At 48.1% G+C, this 25137-nt stretch overlaps 1 long non-coding RNA gene across 1 annotated transcript in view; it reads right to left on the bottom strand.

Annotated features, from left to right (window-relative positions):
- Positions 1-18863, bottom strand: part of LOC139359618 (uncharacterized) — a 31363-nt gene extending 12500 nt beyond the window's left edge. The window contains exons 1-2 of the long non-coding RNA XR_011615770.1: positions 18516-18863; positions 7266-7352 (exon numbers count right to left, since the gene is read on the bottom strand). This is a non-coding gene — a long non-coding RNA (uncharacterized lncRNA). The remainder of the gene's footprint in view (positions 1-7265; positions 7353-18515) is intronic.
- Between the last annotated feature and the right edge of the window lie 6274 nt (positions 18864-25137).

Genomic DNA, 25137 nt, shown 5'->3' with positions numbered 1-25137 from the left:
TCCACCTGGAACACCCTCTCCTTATTTGTTTTTTTTTTTGAGACGGAGTCTCGCTCTGTCGCCGGGCTGGAGTGCAGTGGCTGGACCTCAGCTCACTGCAAGCTCCGCCTCCCGGGTTCCCACCATTCTCCTGCCTCAGCCTCCCGAGTAGCTGGGACCACAGGCGCCCGCCACCTCGCCCGGCTAGTTTTTTGTATTTTTAGTAGAGACGGGGTTTCACCGTATTAGCCAGGATGGTCTCGATCTCCTGACCTCGTGATCCGCCCGTCTCGGCCTCCCAAAGTGCTGGGATTACAGGCTTGAGCCACCGCGCCCGGCCCCTTATTTGTTTATCTGGCAAAATCCTCATCCTTTACATCTCAGCTCAAACAGTACCTCCTCTGTGAAGCCTTTCCTATTTCCCCCAAAGGGACTTAGGCCTCCTTTTCCTGTGCCTCCGCTGTGTTTTACATCCACTCCATTTAAAGCAGCTCCTGTACTTTAAGGAGCTATTCATTTGCTCACTGGACTGTAAGCTACGTGAGGGGATAGGACCTCCCTTTTCACCTTTGGTCTCCCTTAGCACCTGGCGTCCTCAGCTCATCAAATAAAGGTCCCCAGGGACATGAGTTCTTACCCTGCCTACCAGGATGCCCTGGACTGGAATATGCAACCCCTCCAGCTCCACCTCTCCATCAGTAACATGCATTAGGTCAGCCATCCCTTCTCTTCTCTAGTAAGAGATAGGGACAAAGGAAATCAGAAATGGAAGTGCTTTGGGTTCAAAAAAGAAAAAGGTGCTTATCAAAGTTTTGTAATCTTTCTTTTATTTTCTCAAAAAAAAATTTTTGAGACAGGGTCTCCCTTGTTGCCCAGGCTAGAGCGCAGTGGCACAATTTCAGCTCATTGCAACCCCTCCCTCCCAGGTTCAAGCGATTCTTGTGCCTCAGCCACCCGAAATACCATGCCTGGCTAAGTTTTGTATTTTTAGTAGAGACAGCATTTCACCATGTTGGCGAGGCTGGTCTTGAGCTCCTGACCTCAAGTAGTCTGCGCACCTCAGCCTCCCAAAGTGCTGGGATTACAGGTGTGAGCCACCATGCCTGGCCAAAGTTTTGTAATATTTCCTTCCCTTCCCTCTCCCTCCTTCCCTATAATGTTTCCTCTCCGAGTATCAATCCCTTTGGGAAATGGATCTAGAGACAAACTTCATGAAGACAGGAACTGTGCCTGCTTTGTACCCCATTGTATCCCCAGCATCTAGCACTGTTCTTTGCTCTCAGGTGGACTCTCTGGTGTTAGTTGGTGAAAATCTTAGAGGAGGCTTTCTCGCATTCTTTTTGAGACAGGATCTTACTGTGTCGCCCAGGCTGGAGTGCAGTGGTGTGATCATGGCTCACTGCAGCCTTGACCCTTGACCTCCTGGGCTCAAGTGATCCTCCCACCTCAGCCTCCCAACTAGCTGGGACCACAGATGCACACCACAATGCACAGCTTTTTTTTTTTTTTTTAATTCTTTGTAGATATGGGGTCCCACTATGTTGCCCAGGCTGGTTTTGAACTCCTGGGAGCTCAAGTAATCCGCCCACTTTGGCCTCCCAAAGCATTGGATTTACAGGCATGCGCCACCGTGCCTGGACGTCTCACAATCTTTAGGTTCATAGTTTCATCTCTCTAAGATGCTTGCTGATGTTGGATATCATCTTGAATGAAGGTTTCCTCACAGTCACTACATCCAAGTAACTGAGTTCCATGGTATTGAGTAAAGCGTGCCTTCCAAGCCTCCGAATTCCCTGAGGGCTCTCCCACGACATAGCCAGACACAAGGTTCCTTTCCAGTAGGAATTCTCTGATGTTGTAGAATGTGATTACTCCACTCAAATAAAAGCTTATGCACACTTATTACACTTAAATGTTTTCTCCAGTATGAATTCTCTGATGTTTAATGAGAAGCAAAAGGCAAGTGAAGGTCTCAGTAAAGGCCTGTTACACACCCAGCCCTGTGCTCAGTGTTCTGAGGGACTCCCAGATGGACGGCCTGGGCTCTGCCCTCCAGACATTTACAACCTGGCTGGGGAGACAAGACTCATGTGCTGCGTTACACAGCCAGAGAACATGAGACATTATGTAATCATATCAAGCCACGTCGTTTAGTGAAATTAAATGGGAATTGGGAGAAATGAGAGTTCAGCCAGAGCTTATCTGAATAGGGAAGGGGGCATAAAGGACTTTAGACTTTAGCTGAAAGCATGGTAAGATTGCGTCTGGAAGATAAAAGGGGAAGGGTGTTCCAGGCCGTGGACTCCAGCAAGTACAAAGACATTCTCCTGCGGGGACTCACTGTTTTAGACTCTGAGGGAAAGCAAGAAAGTGAGAGGAAAAGAAGAGAGGGAGGGAGGAAAGAAAAAAGGAAGGAAGGGAGAGAGGAAAGGATTTGCCCTTTGATTTAGGAAACTTCCACAAACTTTGTGCAGCAGCCTTTGAAAATTTTATTTCTCAGCTGGCCGCCATGGCTCACGCCTGTAATCCCAGCACTTTGGGAGGCCAAGGGGGGCAGATCACGTGAGGTCAGGAGTTCGAGACCAGCCTGGCCAACATGGTGAAACCCCATCTCTACTAAGTACAAAAAAATTAGCTCGGTATAGTGGCATGAGCCTATAGTCCCAGCTACTTGGAAGGCTGAGGCAGGAGAATCGCTCGAACCCGGGAGGCAGACGTTGCAGTGAGCTGAGATTGCACCGCTGCACTCCAGCCTGGGTGACAGAGCAAGACTCCATCTCAAAAAAAAAAAAAAAGAAAAAGAAAAAGAAAATTTTCTTTCTCCAATGCCTTTCTCCCTTCAGTAATCGAGTCACTTTCACTTTTCCCAGGCACACCTAAAAAGGAATTCTTTACCGCTGTGCTGCGTATGTATATCCTCCCTCTGCCCCGGCCTTCTTGGGATCCATTCCAGTTCCATGACCAGGAATGTTACCCTCAGCCCAATGTGCCTTGGTGACAAAGGCACCAAGTGGGGAGAAAACCCCACTCAGGAGAGGGCCCTCGGAGAGCACCCAAGCATGCCCAAACCCTGTGTCTTCTTCTTTTCCCTATCACATCCTCTAAAAATTGTCCACAGGGGATGTTGACAGTTATAGTGAGGGTCATCAAATCCATGGCTTTTTACTTATATCAGTTTTGTAGGAGTTTTTATGGAGCATTCAGAGTAGAGAATACTTTATAACTTTTCCTTGTTTTCTCCATTCTGCAGAGGGTAGCAGACAAGCAAGAGGGCGGAACTTGCAGCATCTCATCTTGGTGAGACAGTTGGAAGACTTTTCTGCCAATTATAGTGGTTAAACACTGACTCAGCCTCAAACAACTGCATGAGGGGTCAGAGCCTTCATTCGTGGACAAGTTTCAAAAACATGGGAGCACTACCTGTCATGGGCAATTTAGTCAGAACAGAAGAGAATAGATCACACCCAACAAGACAGAAAAAGCTGCTTTCTGGAGAGGGCGGGAGCTAATATTTCCTAACATGGTGAAATTGTGAAGTGCTTTTTGCGGCCCTTCATAATTTCATCATCCAAAGGGTTTGCTTTTGGAATTCCTAGACATTTAATTCTGTGCCTGCTTCCCGTGTCACTTCCAGAGGACACTGAATTTGGGAAGAGGGAGACTTCACCAATGGTGGGAAGAACGGATTGGGGTTGGCGCCCTTTTAGGCTTGCCATGTGAACATCCTCCTGCAACAGTCTCCATTCTCTCCCAGCAAGGCACACTCTGCTCTGTGAAGAACCCAGGCAGGAAAAAAAAATCTATGAGGCCACAGTGGAAATGCAGCTCAGCAGGACTGTCAGGGACTCCAAAATTGTCCCATCTGACAACTTACCACATTCTATTTTGTTATTTTGTTATTTATTTATTTTGAGATGGAGTCTCACTGTTTCCCCAGGCTGGAGTGCAGTGGCATGATGTAGCCTCACCACACCCTCCACCTCCCAGATTCAAGCGATTCTCTTGCCTCAGCCTCCCGAGTAACTGGGACTACAGGCATGCACCACCACACCCAGCTAATTTTTGTATTTTTAGTAGAGATGGGATTTGGCCATGTTGCCCAGGCTGGTCTCAAACTTCTGACTTCAGGTGATCTACCCTCCCTCCTCGGCCTCCCAAAGTGCTGGGATTACAGGCATGAGCCACTGCACCCGGCCAGCACATTCTATTTTCATCATTAGTGCCTGTCCTTCCTGCTAGCTCATGGGCTCCCCCAGAGCAGGCATGTTTGCCCTAGTCACCATCAAAACTGTCTTAGTACCTGTCACGGTGCCTGGCACATAGCAGTTATTCAGTAAATGTTTGTTGAATAAATCAACTATAAACATCAAAATGATTCCCTTAAAAAGGTCTTCATTCTTGTTCAGATGTAGAGTTACATTACAAACACTGTGTGCTGGGGACAGGAAGGGACACTGTTGGGTAATAATAAGTGCTTGAAACATGTAGGAGGGCCCTGGAAAATAGCCCAAAAAATTCAAATTGTATCTAATAAGCAAGAGGGAGCCACTGCAGGTTCTTCAGGTCACCATTAGGCAAGCGGGTGGTGGCTTTACAGGCTGAAAGGTGTATTTGATCTGGAAGACGGTAGGATCACAAACAGTGAGTCTTGGAGTAGCCTGATAACAGTGGCAAGCTCAAGAGACAGTTTTATGGCTGAGGGCTGAATGTTTCAGCTGGGTGGGTGTCAAGAAACCAGCAAGAGGCCAGGCATGGTGGCTCACGCCTGTAATCCCAACACTTAGGGAGGCCGAGACAGAGGATCTCTTAAGCCCAGGAGTTTGAGACCAGCCTGGGCAGCATAAGGAAACCCTGTCTCTACAAAAATAAAAACATAATAAAATTAGCCAAGTGTGGGGGCATGTGCCTGTGCTTCTAGCTCCTCCAGAGGCTGAGGTGGGGAGGATCACTTGAGTCTGGGAGGTTGAGGCTTCAGTGAGCTGTGATCATGCTGTTGCACTCCAGCCTGGGTGAGAGAGTGAGACCCTGTCTCAAAAAACAAACAAATAAACAAACAAGAAATCCAACAAGAATTCTGTTGAGCACTGTTCCCGTGTGATCTCAGAGAGCTGATAGGCAATCTGATGGCGAAGGCAGGGGTCAGTGCAGTCATGGCCAAAAATGGCCAGGGAGGAAGAAGATGCCTTGGGGCTCAGCCCAGGAGTCTGGTGTTGGATGGTGTGGAGAGAAGTGAAGTCAAAGTAAGGTCTGTCTTTCTTCAGGGAGAGCCTCCTAAAGGCAGAGGACATGTCTTATCCATCTACACCCACAGCTCCAAGCAGAGCTCCTTGCACAGAGCAGCTGCTTAATAAATTGACACGCGAATGCTTGGCTGCCTGGCTGGCTCTGGGAGGCATGGATGATGCCAGAGCTTGGGGAGGCCACGGAAGCAGTGTTTATCGTCCTTTCTCCTCCAACTTCCTCAGTCTACCCTTCTGTGTTGTCCCACCTCTCCTTGAAGCCAGAAGATGTTCTCAAAGGTTGCTACTGTCCACGTGGACAGCAGGTACTGAGGAAGGAAACTGGATCTCCACCTGCAGCTTGCAACTCCATCCTCCTAGGGCTACCCACTGTCTGGCAGGACCCAGGCTTTTGTAGAATATTCCACTTACTTGCACCGACTCCTCAGAGTGTCACTCACATTCCCTTCTAGTCTCTTTCCCTTTCATCTCATCTCAGCAGGCAGGGACATGCCACCACTGGAAGCCTGGCATTAGCAAATGTGCACACAGCACACACATACACACCTTTCCCTGTCTCTGAGCCATCGTCTGGCCCTCTGCCCCTGGGCCTGGCCCATCTTTATGAGATCCAGAGATCCAGGCTTTTCCTCTCCCAGGATGCTGAATCTGGCCCCTGATGGGAGGGAGCTGGGCATTTTGCACGTCTGCAGTGTTGCCTTCCCTCAGGGGATTGGGGAAGATCCACCCATATGGCAGAGCCTTCCAGAGAGACGCGAAACCAGGAGCCTGACCTCATGGTGCCCGCAGCGTCTGGCACAGAGGGTACCAGTTCTGCTGTCCTGGCTGCAGTCCAGTTCTCTCTTCTAGAATCCACACCTTCTTTGGCTCCCCTCCAGGCCAGCGAGATCTGCCCCAATGGAGGGAGGACAGGGATGGCCTAGTGAGTGGGAGGTGATGGGGGAGAGAAGAAATCTCTGCTACAGAAACGTGGTCAAATCATTCCCTGCCTCTGTGCCTCAGTTTCCCCCTGAGAAATTATTCCAGGGTTAGGAAGGAGCTCAGCCCTGGGAGAGAAACCCATAGTCATGCTGTGTTCTCTTGCAGCCAGGAGACGCTTGCCCTGCCCCGCCTCTTGCTAGTTGGTGATGCTGGCCTAGCAAGGCAGGGTCCTGCAGGATGAAAGCTCGGAGAAGCCAAAACAGGAATAATAATGATAATAATCAGCTGCGGCGTCTCAACCATCCAGGAATGCAAGGCCCCACACCCTGTGTGCCTCACACCCCAGGACATCGCAAGGACTCCTCTCCCTTTATTTTATTGCAGTGATCCCACACTCTGCCATTCCCAGCCCAACCCATCTGGCTTCCCAAGAACTGCAGTCCAGCCACCAGCTCGTCCACCACCCAGGTTCCCTGGGAAGATTCAGCTCCAAGACATAAGCCAGCAGCAGGGTAAGACACCCAGCTACTTGGGAACTCGTGATCCAGGGCTTCTGGGAGAAGCAGTCTGCCCACCCCTGGCTTGGAGCACTTTCCCATAGACCCATCTATGTCTGGTCAATGTGAGGGCCAGGCGCCTCGCTTGTGTCAATCCAAATCTGGATTCAAGTCCAGTCTGGGCCTTAAACTAATTCACCATAGGTCCCTGGACAGGTTTGGTTTCGTTTTTTAACTTTTTTGGGTTCACTGCCTCTCCTGTCCAAAAGCTTTTCAAGGATCCCCATGGCTCAGTGAAGATAAACTCTGGATCTAGTGGTCTAGCATGTGGCCATTTGAAATCTGGTTCTAAGACACCTTTCCAAATTCACTCTTCTCCTTTACCTTTGGGATGCCAGCTGGAAGGAAGTACTCACCATTGGTCATACACATCCCATGCTTTTCCATTTGGGGATTTTGCTCCTTCTTTGGGAATGTCATTCCTTCCACCTCTACCTCTACCTGGCAAGACCCTCCTAGCCTTCAACACCCAGGCCAGAGGTCATCTCCTCCATGATTATGCCTGACCCTCATCCACCTTGGAACCTGGCTTCCTTTTCCTCAGACCATTTCAAGCCCCAGTACTCACATTGTGCTGTGGGCATGTGCATATCTTAATCATCAGCATCCTGATGTTTCGTTCATCTCTGTATCTCCATGGTGGATAGTACAGCACCTTGCACACAGGGCATGGGATCAATATATAAGTTCTGGACATACATTGTGGAAAATAATCATCCCCACTCTATTAAATTGCCCCACAATTGTGTTTCAAAAAATAAAAATAATTATTTTAGGCCAGGTGTGATGGCTCACACCTGTAATCCCAGCACTTTGAGGCAGGAGGATTGCTTGAGCCCAGGAGTTTCAGACCAGCTTGGGCAACATAGTGGGACTCTATCTCTACAAAAAATAGAATTAGCTGGGCATGATTGCACATGCCTGTTGTCCCAGCTACTCAGGAGGCTGAGGTGAGAGGATCGACTGAGCTGGGGAGGCAAAGGTTGTAGTGAGCCAAGATCATACCACTGCACTCCAGCCTGGGTGACAGAGCGAGACCCTGTCTCCCTAGCTCCAAAATGTTTATTTAATATAACATTTTATGAGTGTGTATTATTGGTTTGAGAGAGAAATAGAGTACAAAGGCCAGGAAGGCCCCTTACCCCCACCCCAGCCTCCTCTATAGGTAGAATGCAGGTACCCAAGTCTCTCCATGAAGACATCAGCTCTCTGGCTTTGGCTCCTGGGCTGACACTAGGAACCCTTTCCTTGACCAGTGACTGGTCCAGTTCCATCTCAGACTCTGTCTAGTAGGAGGTGGGCTCTTCCCTTCTTAGAGAATGATAATCTTACCCTTTGGGGGTTCATCTTTTCTATTTTTTATTTTATTTTATTTTAATTCCCTGCAAGTGTTGCACATGGGTCATCTTTTCTAAGCCCCAGCAGCCTCCAGGCCCCATAGGACTCATATGCCAGAAGGACCCCTGGATTCATATGGTGTTAAGAGGTTAGAACCGCTCCACTCCTGGATCCTGATTAGAACTCCTTGGAGCACCATACTCCATTGCTGCCTCTTAGTGTTGTTGAAAATCATAACAATAACTTCAGCAACACTTTGTGTTTACATAAGGCTTTTCTCTAGGGAGCTCAGCTAATCTTTCCCTCATCTCCAGAAGGAAGAGAGGACCAAGGTAATGAAGGACAAATGAGCTATTGCAGCCACACTCTGGAATACAAGCATCCTTTGTTCTTAGACGTAAGTGCAATACATAGGATTTCAGATGTGGGGAACTGATAAGCAGGAAACCAGTTCATTCCCCAGGACCCAAAACTCATGACTTAAGAATTTTTGCCCAAATCAAGTTCTGTATGAGATGAAAACCCCCAAACTGAGGTGTTACATCTCATAGTCATAACATTTGAGCATGCACCCTTAATATATGTTCAATTATGCATACATTGTATACATAAACTACTCTCATTAGGACCTCAAGATACAATATATATTTGGGGTGAGGTTTGTTTTTTAACAATGGTAGATGTGAAAGTCCACATTTCAAATAGTCACCTTGATAATTGCAAATTACAAAAAAGAAGAAATAAGTTCTAGTGTTGGATAACACAATAGGGCAACTATAGTTAACAATCATTTATTGTATATTTCAAAATAGCTAGAAGAGAATATTTGGAATGTTCCCAACACAAAGAAATGATCAATGTTTGAGGTGCTGGCTATCCCAGTTACCCAGATTTGATCATTACACATTGTATGCTTGTGTTACAATATCACACATACCCCATACATATGTACAACTATTATATACCCATAAAAATTAAAAAATAAAAAAATATTTTGGCCATCTTCCTGTTAGCCCTGATTAGACTGTCACTGTTTTTAGCCTCATAACAGGGCTGGCAGAGTTCCTGTGAGGAGCAGGGACGGCCTTTCCATTTTCTTGTGTGCCTGTGCTTGCTAAATTAGGATGATCTTTAATCTGCAGGGTTTTTGCTGGAATCTTTTAAAACCCCTTGTTCATTCTGTAAAGGTTAATTTAGTTCATGTTAGATCATATACTCCATTATGTAATTTAACCAGGCAATGTAAGCTGTGATCCTTTGCAATTTTCTGGCCATGAACTGGAGCGAGGGAGCCCTCTCAGCCACTGCAATAGACTTCCCACACCTCCTGCGGGAGACCCGCATGCTACACTCTGCCCACGACTCAGTGTCCATCCATATATTTGCATCATGGTAAAGCTTGCCCTACTCAGTGTGAAGGGCATCTCCTGCTGGACCTCCTTCTCATGGTGGCAGCCACCATTTCTGTCCTCTCCTGTGCCCTCTTGGCAGTCTCAGCCACCTCAAGCTTACCTTTCTAAAACCTTCTTTGTAGGCCGGGCACGGCGGCTTGTGCCTGTAATCCCAGCACTTTGGGAGACTGAGGAGGGTGGATCGCTTGAGCCCAGGAGTTTGAGACCCGCCTGGGCAACATGGCAAAACCCTGTCTCTATTAAACATACAAAAATTAGGTGGGTGTGGTGGTCCGTGCCTGTAGTCCCAGCTTCTCAGAAGGCTGAGGTGAGAGGATCACCTGAGCTCAAGAAGTTGAGGCTGAAGTGAGCCGAGATTGTGCCACAGAATTCCAGTCTGAGTGATGGGAGTGAGACCCCCACTGCCCTCTCTGTATTCCCGATCTCCATTAAGGACATCACTAAATGTCCAGTTGCCGATCTCCACCCCTTGCTCTTTGTCATACTTCCAGATAAATCCGTTTTCTAAGAGTCCTCCCCTCTGTTCTCTAAGACCCCTCCCTCATTGTCTCTTGCCCTGACCGCTGCTGGGACCATTTAACCAGTGGACCTCCCTGTCACTGCTCCCTGCCCCTCTTATTTACCCTCTACGCTTCTGCTACATAAATCTTTCTCTCTCTTTTTTTCTTTTTTTTTGAGATGGAGTCTCACTCTGTCACCAAGGCTGGAGTGCAGTGGCATACTCTCGGCTCACTGCAACCTCCGCCTCCTGGGTTCAAGTGATTCTCCTGCCTCAGCCTCCCAAGTAGCTGGGATTGCAGGCACCCGCCACCACATCCATCTAATTTTTGTATTTTTAGTAGAGACAGGGTTTTGCCATCCTGGTCAGGCTGGTCTCAAACTCCTGACCTCAAGCAATCCACCCACCTCGGCCTCCCAAAGTGCTGGGATTACAGGCATGAGCCATCATGCCTGGCCAGGAAATCTTTCAAGTACACAAATCTGATTGATTTCCCCACTTCCTAGTCTCTCCGTTTGCCTCCTGCCACAGGGAAAAGTGCAAACTTTTGGCAGAGCGTTGCAAGACCAGTCCTGGCTGGCCACTCCAAACTGGTCACCCCTAGCCACACCACTCACTTCTAAGCCCTGGCCAACCACCCAGGAGCTGCCGCCTGGTACACTGTGTTCCCTGTTTCTTAAACTATCTTTTCATGTCCCTTCTTCTCAGCCTGCTTAACCTCCAAGACCAGCTTGCCTGGCCTCTTGCAAACACTAAAGGCAGACAAAGTTGCTTTGTGTCTCGGCACCCTGGCACTTGTATGAAACTCTCTTGTGTTATGCTCAAATGTGGTTGCTTAGTTGTTTGTATCCTCCATGAGATACTGGTTCCTGAGCACTCGGGCCTGTATTCTATTGAGCTCTACAGCCTCCTGTCCCCAGTCTTCTCCTGGCCTGCTGTGGTGTCAGCCTCTCTGTGAAGGACTGTTCCACTGGTATGAGGTGTTAGGTACGTCTTTTCTATCCACTGCTGCACTGCCCTCTACCCCAACCCCAATAGCTAACGCTTAAAAAGCAATTACTAGGGCCCAAATACTGTTCTAGCAGCTGTGGGTGTATTAGCTCACTTACCCTCACTACAGTGCCATGAGGTCACCTATTGTTAGTCCCATTTTACAGATGAGGAAACTGAAACACAGCAAGATTACATGTTAGTCCCAGGTCATACAGCTAGTAGGTGACAGTCTCAGGAGTCCAACATAGCCATCCTAGATCCAGAGCCCTAGTATTAGCCTCTGTGGTATAGAGACAACGCTGTGCCGCCTCACTCAGCCTTCTCACTGTTCCCACTTCCTCTGACAGGAGTGGCTACTGTTCCGAAGGCCAGCTAAACGCTCTTTCCACCCTGCCCAATGCTGAGGGTCTGTGGGCTTAGCTGGCCCCTTCCCCCTCAGAGACAGTGACAGATATGACAGGCTCCCCTCCTGTCACGAATGGCCTGCCATCCTCGGCGGAGGCCCTCTGCTCATCCACTCATCTCCTGGTCTGAGACTGTTTGAAGGGATCCGAATCCTGGTATTAGTGAGTCAAAACCATTTCTCTGGGAGGATCTGCCTGAACTATGCCCAGGAAAGCAAAGCCCATCTCGACCCCATGCTATGCCTAGCAGTCAGGCAGGCACCTGGAGGGTGTCCACACCTGCTTCACCTGATCAGCTTCTGGCCACTCAGAACATCTTCTCCTTCTCTGGGGCCTTTTCTCTATTCCGCCTTGCCTCCCCACACTTCCTTCCTGTTCTTATTTCTCTTTACAAGACTGAGTATTTTTAACCTGAGGTTTCCACTAATCTCTTCTCGTCTGATTGGGACTGGGCTGGGCAGGGGTGCCAGTGTGCTGGAAGGGCCAGGAGTGTTTTGCCAGCCTCAGAGGCTACAGTCCGCATCCGTCACTCTAGGCCCAGTGTTTGTGCTGACTCTATCCATCTTTGTGGAGCTATGGAGCTCCCCCTCCTCTATTTCTGGAGTATAACCCTAAACTGGCCCTGGGTTGAAACTTTGGAAACTGTGCAGGGCATGGAAGGAGCTAAACTTCCTACCCTACCCTCCACCCCAACCACCACCCCCATGCCCACTCCTACTCCCAGGATGCTGCCGCTAGGTGAAGATGAAGAAGCACTTTGAGGCCAGGTGCAGTGGCTCAACCTGTAATTCCAGCACTTGGGAGGCTGAGGTAGCAGGATCACTTGAGCCCAGGAGTTGGAGAACAGCCTGGGCAACATAGTGAGACACCCATCTCTACAAAAAAAAAAAAAAAAAAAAAAGCTGGCACGATTGAGCCACTGCATTTCAGTCTGGGTGACAGAGAAGACCTTGTCTCAAAACAAAACAACAAAAAAAACCCTTGAATTTCACACGTCCCTGGAACAGCCACCAGGATCATCCCTCAATCCACTTTCGTGATCCACATTATAAACATGGATGCCTTTCTGAGGGATTAGGGGCCTCCAGAGCTTCTCTTTCAGTCTGCATCAGCCTTGAGATGCAGCTCAGAGGGCTCTGCCCTCACTCCCTGGCCCCTCTTGCACGTTCCTGAAGGTCTCTGCTGCGATGTCCTCCTACGGAAGCCCCCAGCCAAGCCCACCCATCACTCTCCACTCCGTCCTCCCCTGCGGGTCTCCAACCCTCGTGTATCTCACGCTTCTCTGCACTCCAGGTGCTTAATACAGAAACTTTTATTTGAAGTCTGTACAGCTGCAAAGCGGAGATAATTGGGCATTTAGGGTTTGGTTGTGGTGTTTTTTAGTTTGGTTTCTGCACCAGCTTTCTTAAAAACAGAAAACGGTGGCCACTGAACAGGGTGATAGCAGAGATTTTTTAAAAAGCAACTGACAAGCCCAGTGCAGTGGCTCATGCCTGTAATCCCAGAACTTTGGGAGGCCGAGGTGGGTGGATCACTTGAGGTCAGGAGTTCGTGGATCACTTGAGGTCAGGAGTTCGAGACCAGCCTGGCCAACATGGTGAAACCCCATCTCTACCAAAAATACAAAAATTAGCCGGGCATGGTGGTGCATACCTGTAATCCCAGCTACTTGGGAGGCTGAGGCAGGAGAATCGCTTGAGCTTGGGAGGCGGAGGTTGCAGTGAGCCAAGATCATGCCACTGCTTTCCAGCCTGGCAATAGAGCAAGACTCCATCTCAAAAAAAAAAAAAACAAAAAAACAAAAAGCAACTGACAGTGACTCACTCGCTCCAGGCTGGCAGGCCTAAGTTTAATGTTCTGTAAAGTAATTGATAGTCATAATGATTGCCTGAGGCACAGTGGTATCCCGATGTGTGCTTTGAGGCTTTGAGGCTCACTGCAAAAGATTAAATATGTTCCGCATTGTTTATATTTGACTGTATTTTTAAAAATTCTAATTCCTTTAAAATGGGCACCCCCAGTATAATGTATGTAGTGACTCTTTAATTAGGGAACTGATTTTCCATGTGGTCTAGTGGCTTTCAGGACTTGTTGACTAGACAGAATAGCTGCAGCTCTCATCGCCAGCCTCACCCAGCCACACCTCAGCTTCACACTCTGGTAACTGTCCTCACCACTCCCTCCTGTTCAGCTGCCCCATGGTCCCAAGAAGCAATGCTTTCCAGCCCCATGGTGAGATGAGGCTGCAGCCCTGTCTGGCACCGCTTTTATAATTGGTCATTCAGTCTTCAGACCTCTGTGGAGCATCCCCCATGAATAGAGAGCCATGCTGGGTGGGGACTGGGAAGCAGCAGAAGAAAATGTGTCAGTGCTGCCTTCAGAGAGAAAACACACACAAACACCTAGAGAGCTGCTTCCTACAAGTTCAAAAGAACTTGACCTCAGAACCAAAGAAATAAGAGTGCAGGGTTTATCAGAAAAATCTCCCCAAAGGGGAGAATTTGAGCCTAACTTTGATTGTCAGTAAGGCTATCATGCTGGGTAGATAGGTGCACGGAGATGGGGAGGCTATCCTGGCAGTGAGGCCGGAATCCCCCAGCACCTCTACCAGGAAGTAGCCTTCTGAATCCTGGGCTGCTCCTTCCCCTCTGGGCTAACTGGCTGATAAGGACTGGGGACCAACCCCAGCAAGGAGGAAGTGGACTGGCTTCCTGTTTATTTATGAATCTCAGAGCAGCACCGTGCAGCCGTGAATACCAACCAAGCAGAGCAACCCCAGCCTGAGCCAAGAGCCCCAGGGAGCCCATCTGCCGACCCAGCAAGCCCTCACCCAGCTGGGAGATGCAAGGACTCCATCCCAGGGCAGCCCATGGTCCTGAGGGCCAGCCTGCTAACAGCCATGCCAGATTGTCACGAACAGGAGGTAGAGGAGTGACAACTTCCCCAAAGAGGTCAAAGCCACACATTCATAATACGAAGCCACTGGGCAACTCCAGGGGCCCAAGCATTGCCTTCCGCCTCACCCCAAACGTTATTTCCTAGGGCCCTGGGCACAACTGTGGGGCCTGTGGGAAAATCGTGTGCAGAAATAGCTGGGCCTTTTAAGAGCCAGGCAGCATGCATTGCAGTTTTGTTAGAAACAGCAAAAGCTGACTGGTGACAACACAACATCACAGAGCCACACGAGGGAAAACAATGTAGCCATTTAAAAGAATAAGGTGGATTAGTCTGTGCTACAGGGCAAGATGTCCAAGACACTTCCATAAATGAAAACAAGCTGCAGAACAGTACGTACCGTGTGATCTTTTGTGCAAATAATTACAATAGCAGAGGATAAGTATATACAGGCTTAGAGATATACGTGCTGCTGAATGCATGACTTTTTTTTTTTTTTTTTTTTTCTGGAAGGAAATTTAAACAACCTAACTGGTTACTTTGGAAATATTTTGAGAGAAAAGGGGTGGGAGGGCTTTCTCTTTTCATTATTTATCTTTCTCACATTGCATAGTGAGGTATATATGTTTAGAAAATATTACCTGTGGACAATGAAATTATGGTTCATTCTGTTTTATTCTTTACACTTCATCTTTTTTTTTTTTTTTTGCAACAGGGTCTTGCTCTGTCCCCCAGGCTAGAGTGCAGTGGCGTGATCCTGGCCTACTGCAGCCTCAACCTGCTGGGCTCAAGCGATCCTCCCACCTCAGCCTCCCAAGCAGCTGGTACTACAGGCGTGTGCCACCATGACCAACTAATTTTTAATTTTTTTGTAGAGATGAAGGCCTCACTATGTTGCCCAGACTGGTCTGTATCTTTTTTTTTTTTTCTGAGACAGAGTCTTACTCTACTGCCCAGGCTAGAGTGCAGTGATGTAATTTAGGCTCACTGCAACCTCTGTCTCCTGGGTTCAAGCGATTCTCTTGCCTCAGCCTCCTGAGTAGCTGGGATTGCAGGCGCCCGCCACTATACCCAGCTAATTTATTTGTTTATTTTTAATTTTTTTGAGACAGAGTCTCGCTCTGTTGCCCAGGCTGGAATGCAGTGGCGTGATCTCGGCTCAAGGCAACTTCCGCCTCCCTGGTTCAAGCGATTATCTTGCCTCAGCCTCCTAAGTAGCTGGGACTACAGGCGTGTGCCACCATGCCCAGCTAATTTTTTGTATTTTTAGTAGAGATGGGTTTTCACCGTGTTAGCCAGGATGATCTCAATCTCTCGACCTTGTGATCTGCCCACCTCGGCCTCCCAAAGTGCTGGGATTACAGGCGTGAGCGACCACGCCCGGCCCTGATTTTTGTATTTTTAGTAGGGATGGGGTTTCACCATGTTGGCCAGGCTGGTCTCAAACCCCTGACCTCAGACGATCTGCCCGCCTTGGCCTCCCAAAGTGCTGGGATTACAGGTGTGAGCCATTGTGCTCAGCCTAGGTCTGTATCTTATTTTTGTTTGTTTTTTGAGATGGTGTCTCACTCTGTCACTCAGGCTGGAGTGCAGTGGTGTGATCTCAGCTCACCACAATCTGTAACTGGGATTACAAGGGCCTGCCCCCACACCCAGCTAATTTTTGTATTTTTAGTAGAGACGGGGTTTTACCATCTTGGCCAGGCTGGTCTCAAACTCCTGACCTCAGGTGATCTGCCCATCTCAGCCTCCCAAAGTGCTGGGATTTATAAGCGTGAGTTACTGCACTTGGCAAGGTCTGTATCTTTTTCTCTTTTTCTTTTCTTTTTCTTTTTTTTTTTCAAGGAGTGGAGAGTTTAATAGGCAAGAAAGAAAGGAGAAGAAAGAAGGAAGAAACTCCCCTGTATAGAGACAGAGGGAGGGGGTCTCCAAAGCCGAGAGGGGAGACCTCAAGGTCTGTATCTTTTATTTATTTATTTATTTATTTATTTATTTATTTATTTATCTATGTAAGATGGCCTCCCCAAAGTGCTGGGATTACAGGTGTGAACCACTGCACCTGGCCTTTTTTTTTTTTTTTTTTTTTTTTTTTTTTGAGATGGAGTCTCGCTCTGTCACCAGGCTGGAATGCAGTGGCACGATCCTGGCTCACTGCAACCTCCATCTCCCGGGTTCAAGCGATTCTCCTGCCTCAGCCTCCCAAGTAGCTGGGACTACAGGTGCATGCCACCGTGCCCAGCTAATTTTTATATTTTTAATAGAGACGGGGTTTCACCATGTTGGCCAGGATGGTCTCCATCTCTTGATCTCGTGATCCGCCTGCCTCGGCTTCCCAAAGTGCTGGGATTACAAGGTGTGAGCCACCACGCCCAGCCATGGTCTATCTTTTTTTTTTTTTTGAGACAGCGTCTCACTCTTGTCACCCAGGCTAGAACGCAATTTCAGCTCACTGCAACCTCTGCCTCCCAGGTTCAAGCGATTCTCCTGCCCCAGCCTCTCGAATAGCTGGGATTACAGGCGCCCATCACCACACCTGGCTAATTTTTTGTACTTTTAGTAGAGACGGGGTTTCACCATGTTGGTCAGGCTGGTCTCGAACTCCTGACCTCAGGTGATCCACCTGCCTTGGCCTCCCAAAGTGCTGGGATTACAGGCGTGAGCCACAGCACCCGGCCCGGTCTGTATCTTTTAAAACAATATGTATTAAGCCAATAAGTATTATTTTTAAGACAATTTAAAGAATCAGGCAGTCTGTATTTGCAAGATCATACAGGTCAGAGCTAGGATCACTAATTCTCCAGGAAAATCAATGGGAGATGATGGAAGAAATGCTTTACTTTAAGATCTGTACACATCAATAACAGTGTCCCTGATTCTACACCTCACTTTGAGGTAGGAGGCAGGACTCAGCTCAGGTGGTAGGATTTGACTCCAGAGGTGGAGCTCAGACACCGGGCCTAATTGAGGACTAGCTAAAAAAGGGACAGGGTGAAAACACCTCCCCATAAGACATGCCCACTTTCATGCCATGTCAATTTACTGATGCCATGGCAACACCTGGAAGTTACCGCCCCTTCCCATGGCAATGACCCGATAACCTGGAAAACTACCCCTTTTCTAAAAATGTCTACAGAATCTGCCCCTTAACTTGCATATAATTAAGAGTGGGTATGACTATGACTGCAGCCCTGACTCTGAGCTGCTACTCTGGACACACTGCCTATGGGAAAGTCCTGTTCTGCAAACAGTGGTACCTTTGCTGCTGCTGGACACTGCCACTTCAATAAAAGTTGCTGCCTAACACCACCAGCTCGCCCTTGAATTATTTCCTGGGCAAAGCCAAGAATGCTCCTGGGCTGAGCCTTCCGGGCTCGCTTGTCCTCGGCCAACTTCATGGAGTCCTGTGGCAAACGTTTGAGCCTTCTCTGGCTTCCTTCCAACCATTTCCTTTCCCTCTTTCTTCCCCATTTCATGGCCTTATCATTTAATTTTTGGCCTAAGCCAAACAATAAGGAACAGAAATCTGGAGGAAGAAAAAGAAGAAACAAAAACTCCATATACAACACTTCAATACCCATGACCCAATCACCTGTCATTTGGACTAAATTATATTAACTTCTTTAAGAAAGACCTGAATCAAATTCATCTTTGAATCCCTTGAAGCATGTAGCCTAGGACTGCACACAGTAGGTACTCAATAATACCTGTTGGATGAGTGAATGGAGCAACTGTATACACAGCACTTGTCCTTTTTCAGGTCTGTTCTTTGATAAAAGCACCCACAAGATAGAAGGTCAAGCCTCCCCAAGTACTTAGCCTATCAGATTTAATGTTGCCCTTCCTCATGAGTGTTTTGGGAAATTGGAAGACAACTCCTGGGGCCTCTGAAAGAGAATCTGATGTCACCTCTGTGTCTTTTTTTTTTTTTTTTTTTTTTTTTGAGACGGGAGTTTCGCTCTGTCACGCAGGTTGGAGTTCAGTGGCACGATCTCAGCTCACTGCAACCTCCGCCTCCCAGGTTCAAGCGATTCTTCTGCTTCAGCCTGCATAGCTGGGATTACAGGTGCCCACCACCACGCCTGGCTAATTTTTGTATCTTTAGGAGAGACAGGGTTTCACCATTTTGGCCAGGCTGGTCTCAAACTCCAGACCTCAAGTGATCCGCCCACCTTGGCCTCCCAAAGTGATTACAGGCCTGAGCCACTGCGCCCGGCCCCGCTCTGTGCCATATTAATTCATTAACAACTGGGTAAGCTGCCCATACTCCCCATACTCACCTTAGGCTACTGAAGGCTGTGTATCCAGCACCCTGAGAGTCTTCTTGGTTTAAGAAGGAGTTAAAGCAGAACTGGGTGGTGGGTCTCCCACCTGGCAGAGAGATGGGTAGCACCAGTTTCGCTGGTGGCTGGGGCAGGACAGTTGGTATATTTACAGCCACAGATGCCCAGGGGGTTCTGTATCAGGAAGTCGTCTGCAGAGGGTCACTTCGACCTGTTTACTTGTCTTCAGTACTGGCGCTAACATTTTCCTAGTCTTTCCCCAGGATATTTTTCTGAACATCTTGTGCTGGTTGACACAGCCTGGCACGGCTAGTAGCAGGCAGGTTGCTGCCATCTGGTGGAGAAGAGGGGCCACAGCCTTGCCTGGCTCAGTCTGAGACTTAAGAGATGAAAATAATCTTTGAGAAACACTTCTAGGAGAGTGGATTTCAAACTTCCACAGCCATGGAACCCTTCCTTCTTTTAAAATTTATTTTATGCATTTATTTTTTTAGAGACAGGGTTTCGCCACGTTGGCCAGGCTGATCTTGAACTCCTGACCTCAAGTGATTTACCTGCCTCGGCCTCCCAAAGTGCTGGGATTACACGCATGAACCATAGCGCCTGGCCATGGAACCCTTCTTTCTTCTTCTTCTTTTTTTTTTTAGACGGAGTCTCGCTCTGTTGACCAGGCTGGAGTGCAGTAGTGAGATCACGGCTCACTGCAACCTCCGCCTCCCAGGTTCAAGCAATTTCCCTGTCTCAGCCTCCCGAGTAGCTGGGACTATAGGTGTGTGCCACCACGCCCGGCTAACTTTTGTATTTTTAGTAGAGACCGGGTTTCACCATATTGGTCAGGCCGGTCTCAAACTCCTGACCTCAGGTGATATACCTGCCTCGGCCTCCGGAAGTGCTTGCATTACAGGTGTGAGCCACCACGCCTGGCGGAACCCTTCCTTCTAACAACAGCAGTGCCTAAGGTCCTCGTGTAAAACTGATAAATGCATCATGGCTCTGGCTGAAAGCATCTTCACATCAATCACCTCATATACTCTTCAATAACACTACAATGTGAATATTCATATCTTTAGTTTCTTGAGGAAAAAAATAAGGCTGTTTAAAGTATTTAAGTAATTTACCCAAGGTTTCCCAAGCTATTCAGTGGCAGAGTCAGAATACAAACCCAGACTTTTTTTTTTGTTTTTTTTTGAGATGGAGTCTCACTCTCGCTCTGTCGCCCAGGCTGGAGTGCAGTGGTCGGATCTCAGCTCACTGCAAGCTCCGCCTCCCGGGTTTACACCATTCTCGTGCCTCAGCCTCCTGAGTAGCTGGGACTACAGGTGCCTGCCACCTCGCCTGGCTAGTTTTTTGTGTTTTTTTAGTAGAGACAGGGTTTCACTGGGTTAGCCAGAATGGTCTCGATCTCCTGACCTCGTGATCCGCCCGTCTCGGCCTCCCAAAGTGCTGGGATTACAAGCTTGAGCCACCGTGCCCAGCCTTTTTTTTTTTTTTTTTTTTGGACACAGGCTGTCTCTCTGTCACTCTGTCACCCAGGCTGGAATGCAGTGGTGCAATCACAACTCACTGCAGCCTCGACTTCCCAGGCTCAAGCAATCCTGCCACCTCAACCTCCTGAGTAGCTGGGACCCAGGTGTGTGCCACCATGCCTGGCTATTTTTTAAATTGTTTTGTAGAGACAGGGTCTCACTATGTTGCCCAGGCTGGTCTTGAACTCATGGGCTCAGGTGATACACCTGCCTCACCTTCCCAAACTGCTGATATTCCAGGCATAAGCCACCAAGCCTGGCTTTTTTTTTTTTTTTTTTGACAGGATTTAATACTATTGCCCAGACTGGAGTGCACTGTTGCAATCATAGCTTACTGCAGACTCGAACTCCTGTGCTCAAGCAATCCTCCCACCTCAATCTTCCAAGTAGTTGGGACTACAAGTATGCATGACCACGCCTGGCTAATTTTTTATTTTTTGATTTTTTTTGGTAGAGATGAGGTCTCGCTGTGCTGCCCAGGCTGGTCTCAAACTTCAAATGATCCTACTGCTTTGGCCTCCCAAAGTGTTGAGATTGCAGGCACGAGCCATCGCACCTGGCCCAAACGCACATCTTTCTAGTTCTGGAACCTGCACTAGTTCCACTAAACTGCCTTCTGGAGTGAGAACCCTGGGAAGTCCAGCCCAGCACAGTTTCACAGTGTCAGCGAGCGTTGCTGTAGTTTGCTGGCATGAAGATGAAGGGCTTTTTTTTTTTTTTGAGACAGAGTTTCAGTCTTGTTGCCCAAGCTGGAGTGCAATGGTATGCTCTCGGCTCACTGCAGCCTCCGCCTCCCTGGTTCAAGCGATTCTCCTGCCTCCGCCTCTCGACTAGCTGGTATTACAGGCATGCACCATCACACCTGGCTAATTTTTTGTATTTTTAGTAGAAACGGGGTTTCAACATGTTAGGCTGGTCTCGAACACCTGACCTCAGGTGATTTGCCCGCCTCAACCTCCCAAAGTGCTGGGATTACAGGCATGAGCCACTGCGCCCAGCCCATGAAGGGACTTTCAAAAGAGAAGACATTGTCTCCATCTCCCCCCTTTTCCAGTCTAGCTGGGGATGAAACTGTGTGTATGAAGGGAATGGACAGGACACATGCTGCCTCCCATCTGTGGATGCAAAGGAAGGATTTATATGCCAGGGTGCCCCAAATATTGGAGCATTTGAAGCTGAGAGTTGGGATAGGAACAGCACTAGATGGAGAGTTCGGGGACCTACATTCCAACCCTGGCTTTGCTACTCATACCCCGTGGGACATCGTGCAAACCTCCTCACCCTCCTTGCCCAAAGGCAGGGGTGCTCCTGAGGATCTGAAAGCCTCCTCTTCAGTTCTGTGCTGTTGTGGTTTCAATGGGGGTGGAGCTAGACAGGAGAGGAATCCTGAAGAAAGTAAGTGTTGAAGAGAACCTTGAGCAGCGGAAAGGTAGGACATGGAAGAGGGAAGTGGCACTGCACATAAGAGCTTGGCAGAGGCAACAAAGGAAAGAAGCGATTGCTTGCCAGAGACAGAAAGCTCATTCTTGAATGCCTCTTAAAGACTAGTTCTGGCACAGTTCACAATAAAGAGTACCTGTAGGTTCTTTTGGGGTCTCTAGTTGTCCAGGACCAACATGGGCTTAGTCAAGACACTCCTCCACCCAGAGGCTAAAGCTTCCAGAGGCCCCAGTGTCTGGGATTCATCGCTGCACTGGGCTCCCCTCCTTAGCGGTGGCCTCTTCTTGCTTTGGAGAGACAGTCCAGCAGCAAACAGTCCCTGGAGAGCAGAGGAGTGGAAAAGAAGTGGTTTTCAACCTCAGACCACCAGGAGACCTTCCTTCCTAATTCCTACCTGTTTGCTACCCTCGTTCTCATCTACTGCCATTTCAGAAACATGTGTAAGCCACAGAGAACAGCAGGTGTTATAAATCTGTGTGCCAGGGCCCCAGTGTGACTTTGCTTCTCAGATCACCATAGCCTTGGACACAATCAAAAACTAGTGACAATTACATTGGTATCTGACTTAAATCCCTCAGCCCCTCCTGGTGCCTGAGACTTACAAATTCCGGGGTTCTTCCCTCTCTTCTCCAAGGCTATCAAATCCCCTAAGTTAAGGGTCAGCAAACTTCCTTTTTTTTTTTTTTTTTTGAGACAGAGTCTCACTCTGTAGCCCAGGCTGGAGAGCAGGGGCGCGATCTTGGCTCACTGAAACCTCTGCTTCCCGCTTCAGCCTCCCAAGTAGCTGGGATTACAGGCACCTGCCACCATGTCCAGCTAATTTTTTTTTTTTTTTGTATTTTTAGTAGAGATGGAGTCTCACTGTGTTGGCCAGGCTGGTCTTGAACTCCTAACCTCAGGTGATCCATCTGCTTCGGCCTCCCAAAGTGCTGGGATTACAGACATGAGCCACCATGCCCAGCCATGGGTCAGCAAACTTCTTCCATAAAGGGACAGGTAGCAAATATTTTAGGCTGTACAAGCCATATGGTTTCTGTTGCAACTATTCAGCTCTGCTGTTGTAGTGCTGAGAAGCATAGCTATGTTCCAAAAAAATTTTACTTATGGACTGAAGTATGAATTTCACATTTTCATATGTTATACAATATTTATATTTATATTTATTTTTTAAAATGAGATGAGACTTCGCTATGTCCAGGCTGGTCTTGAACTCCTGAACTCAGGTGATTCACCTGCCTCTGCCTCCCAAAGTGTTAGGATTACAGGCGTGAGCCACCGTACTAACCCCTATTATTTTTTTAGAGACAGGGTCTCCTCTGTCACCCAGACTGGAGTGCAGTGTCTTGATCATAGCTCACTAAAACCTTAAACTCCTAGATTCAAGTGATTCTCCTGCCTCAGCCTCCTGAGTAGCTAGGACTACAGGCACGCACCCCTATGCCAATTTTTTATCTTTTGATTTTTTTTTTTTAAGAGATGGGGGTCTCACTATGTTGCCCAGGCTTGTCTCAGACTCTTGGCCTGAAGCAATCCTCCCATCTCAGCCTCCCAAAGTGTTGGAATTACAGGCGTGAGTGACCATGCCTGGCCTTCATGTGTCACAAAATATTCTTCTTTTGACTTTTTTTAAGCACTTAAAAGTGTAAAAATTCAAGTTAAACGTCAGAAAGGAAAAAAAGTGTAAACATCATTCTTAGCTCATGTGCTATACAGAAACAAGTGAAAGGCTGTATTTGGCCCACAGGTTATAGTTTGCCAACTCCTGACCAAAGTGTTTGCACCTCTTTCAGCCAAACTTAGATGGTCCAAGCCTTTCATTGATTATAGCTTTTCTGGCTAAGCCAAGTGGGTTGTCCCAGTCTCCAAGGATGGCAACAGCTTTCAGTTCCCTCAAAGTAGCCTTACCCTTTCAGCTTTATTTTCTCTTCTGAAGTGGCTTGATTAGAGGGTGCTAGAGAGCCACCCCTCCTTCCCCTGCCCCTAGCTATAAACTGGTTTCCCCAGTACATTTCTACCCATTCTCTCTCTCGACTATGTGCATCTGGGCCTTACCGAGGCACCTCAGTCCCTACTGGCCGGGCAGGCCTTATCGCTCTATTTCGTTAAATTCTCTACCCTGGTGTTGCCAGAACTCCAGAGCCAATGCCTCTTTTATTAAGGGAGATTTTATATACAAGGAAGGCTTGGAAGAGGTCAGCCAGAGGTGAATTCCTGGAGCAGGGGGATTTTAAGCTGAGCTTCCCAGAGACAGGGACAGGAATTAGAGGAGGGAAGAGAGAAGCATGGTGTTCCAGACAGAAGCAGGAGAGAGTGGGCTGTGAGTAGGCGACAGGGAGGGGAGAGTCTGCACGTGGACGCCCATAGGAAGCAAGATATATATTATTCTGAGGAATTGGTCTTGGGGAGGGAGGTGGCTTGGTGGTTGGGTTGACCAGTTAGACCCTGAAAACCCTGATTTGGAGCAGCTGGAGATAACTTGACCTATGGCATGAGAGGAGAACTCAGAGTCTCAACTTCCAGCTCTGTTTTTTTGTTTTTGTTTTTTTTTTTTTGTTTTTTAATGGTCCAGAAGTCTTTTATTTATTTATTTTGTGCCTATTATGCCATGAATTCATAGGGAACAGGTCCAGCAGTTCAGACGCCTTTCCCTTGGTTTACACAAAGCGTTCTCTGGGCAGAGCGGGCTGGCGCTTCAGTTGAACCCAGATACTTTTCTCTTTGGCGTCTTTTTCTGATCATGTACTTTCATATGCTTCAGGAAGCGATTCCAGCTCTCAGAGTGCTTAATGTGCTCAATAAGGACATTAATTCTCTTGACAAGAATCTTGCGCTTGTTTCCAACAATGCCAACAGCTTGCTGTGTAACACTGTAGACTTTGAGTTTTGCCATGGAAAGGTTTGTGGGGAATTCCTTTTTGAACAGCATCCATTCCCTTGATGTCTACAATATCACCTTTCTTGTAGATTTGCATGTATGTGGCTGAAGGAACAACTCCATATTTTCTTTTTCTTTCTTTTTTTGAGACGGAGTCTCACTGTGGCCAGTCTGGAGTGCAGTGGTGTGATCTCAGCTCACTACAACCTCCGCCTCCTGGGTTCAAGCGATTCTCTTGCCTCAGCCTCCCGAGTAGCTGGGATTATAGGCACTCGCCACCACGCCCAGCTAATATTTTGTATTTTTAGTGGAGACGGGTTTCATCATGTTGCCCACGATGGTCTTGAACTCCTAACCTCAGGTGATCCACCTGCCTCAGCCTCCCAAAGTGCTGGGATTACAGGTGTGAGCCACCGCGTCCAGCCCACTTGTATTTTGAAACAGCACTCCTCACCCTGTGAGAACCACTAGGTAGGTTTGTGAGGTAAGCAGTAACATATTATTAGGCTAGAAAGGGGTAGCCAGTACACGGAGAACCTGGAATGTCAGGACAAGACATTGCACTAGATTGAAGGTTCTTCATTGTGGAGGGGACGAGATCTGCTTTAGAAAAATGAAGTTTGGGCCAGGCGTGTTGGCTCACGCCTATAATCCCAGCACTTTGGGAGGCTGAGGTGGGTAGATTACTTGAGGTCAGGAGTTCAAGACCAGTCTGGCCAACATGGTGAAACCCCACCTCTACTAAAAATTCAAAAATTAGCTGGGTGTAGTAGTGCAT

The sequence above is a fragment of the Macaca nemestrina genome, chromosome 17 (genome assembly GCF_043159975.1).
Source record: "Macaca nemestrina isolate mMacNem1 chromosome 17, mMacNem.hap1, whole genome shotgun sequence".
Lineage (NCBI taxonomy): Eukaryota > Metazoa > Chordata > Mammalia > Primates > Cercopithecidae > Macaca > Macaca nemestrina.
This window is presented reverse-complemented; position numbering and strand designations above follow the sequence as displayed.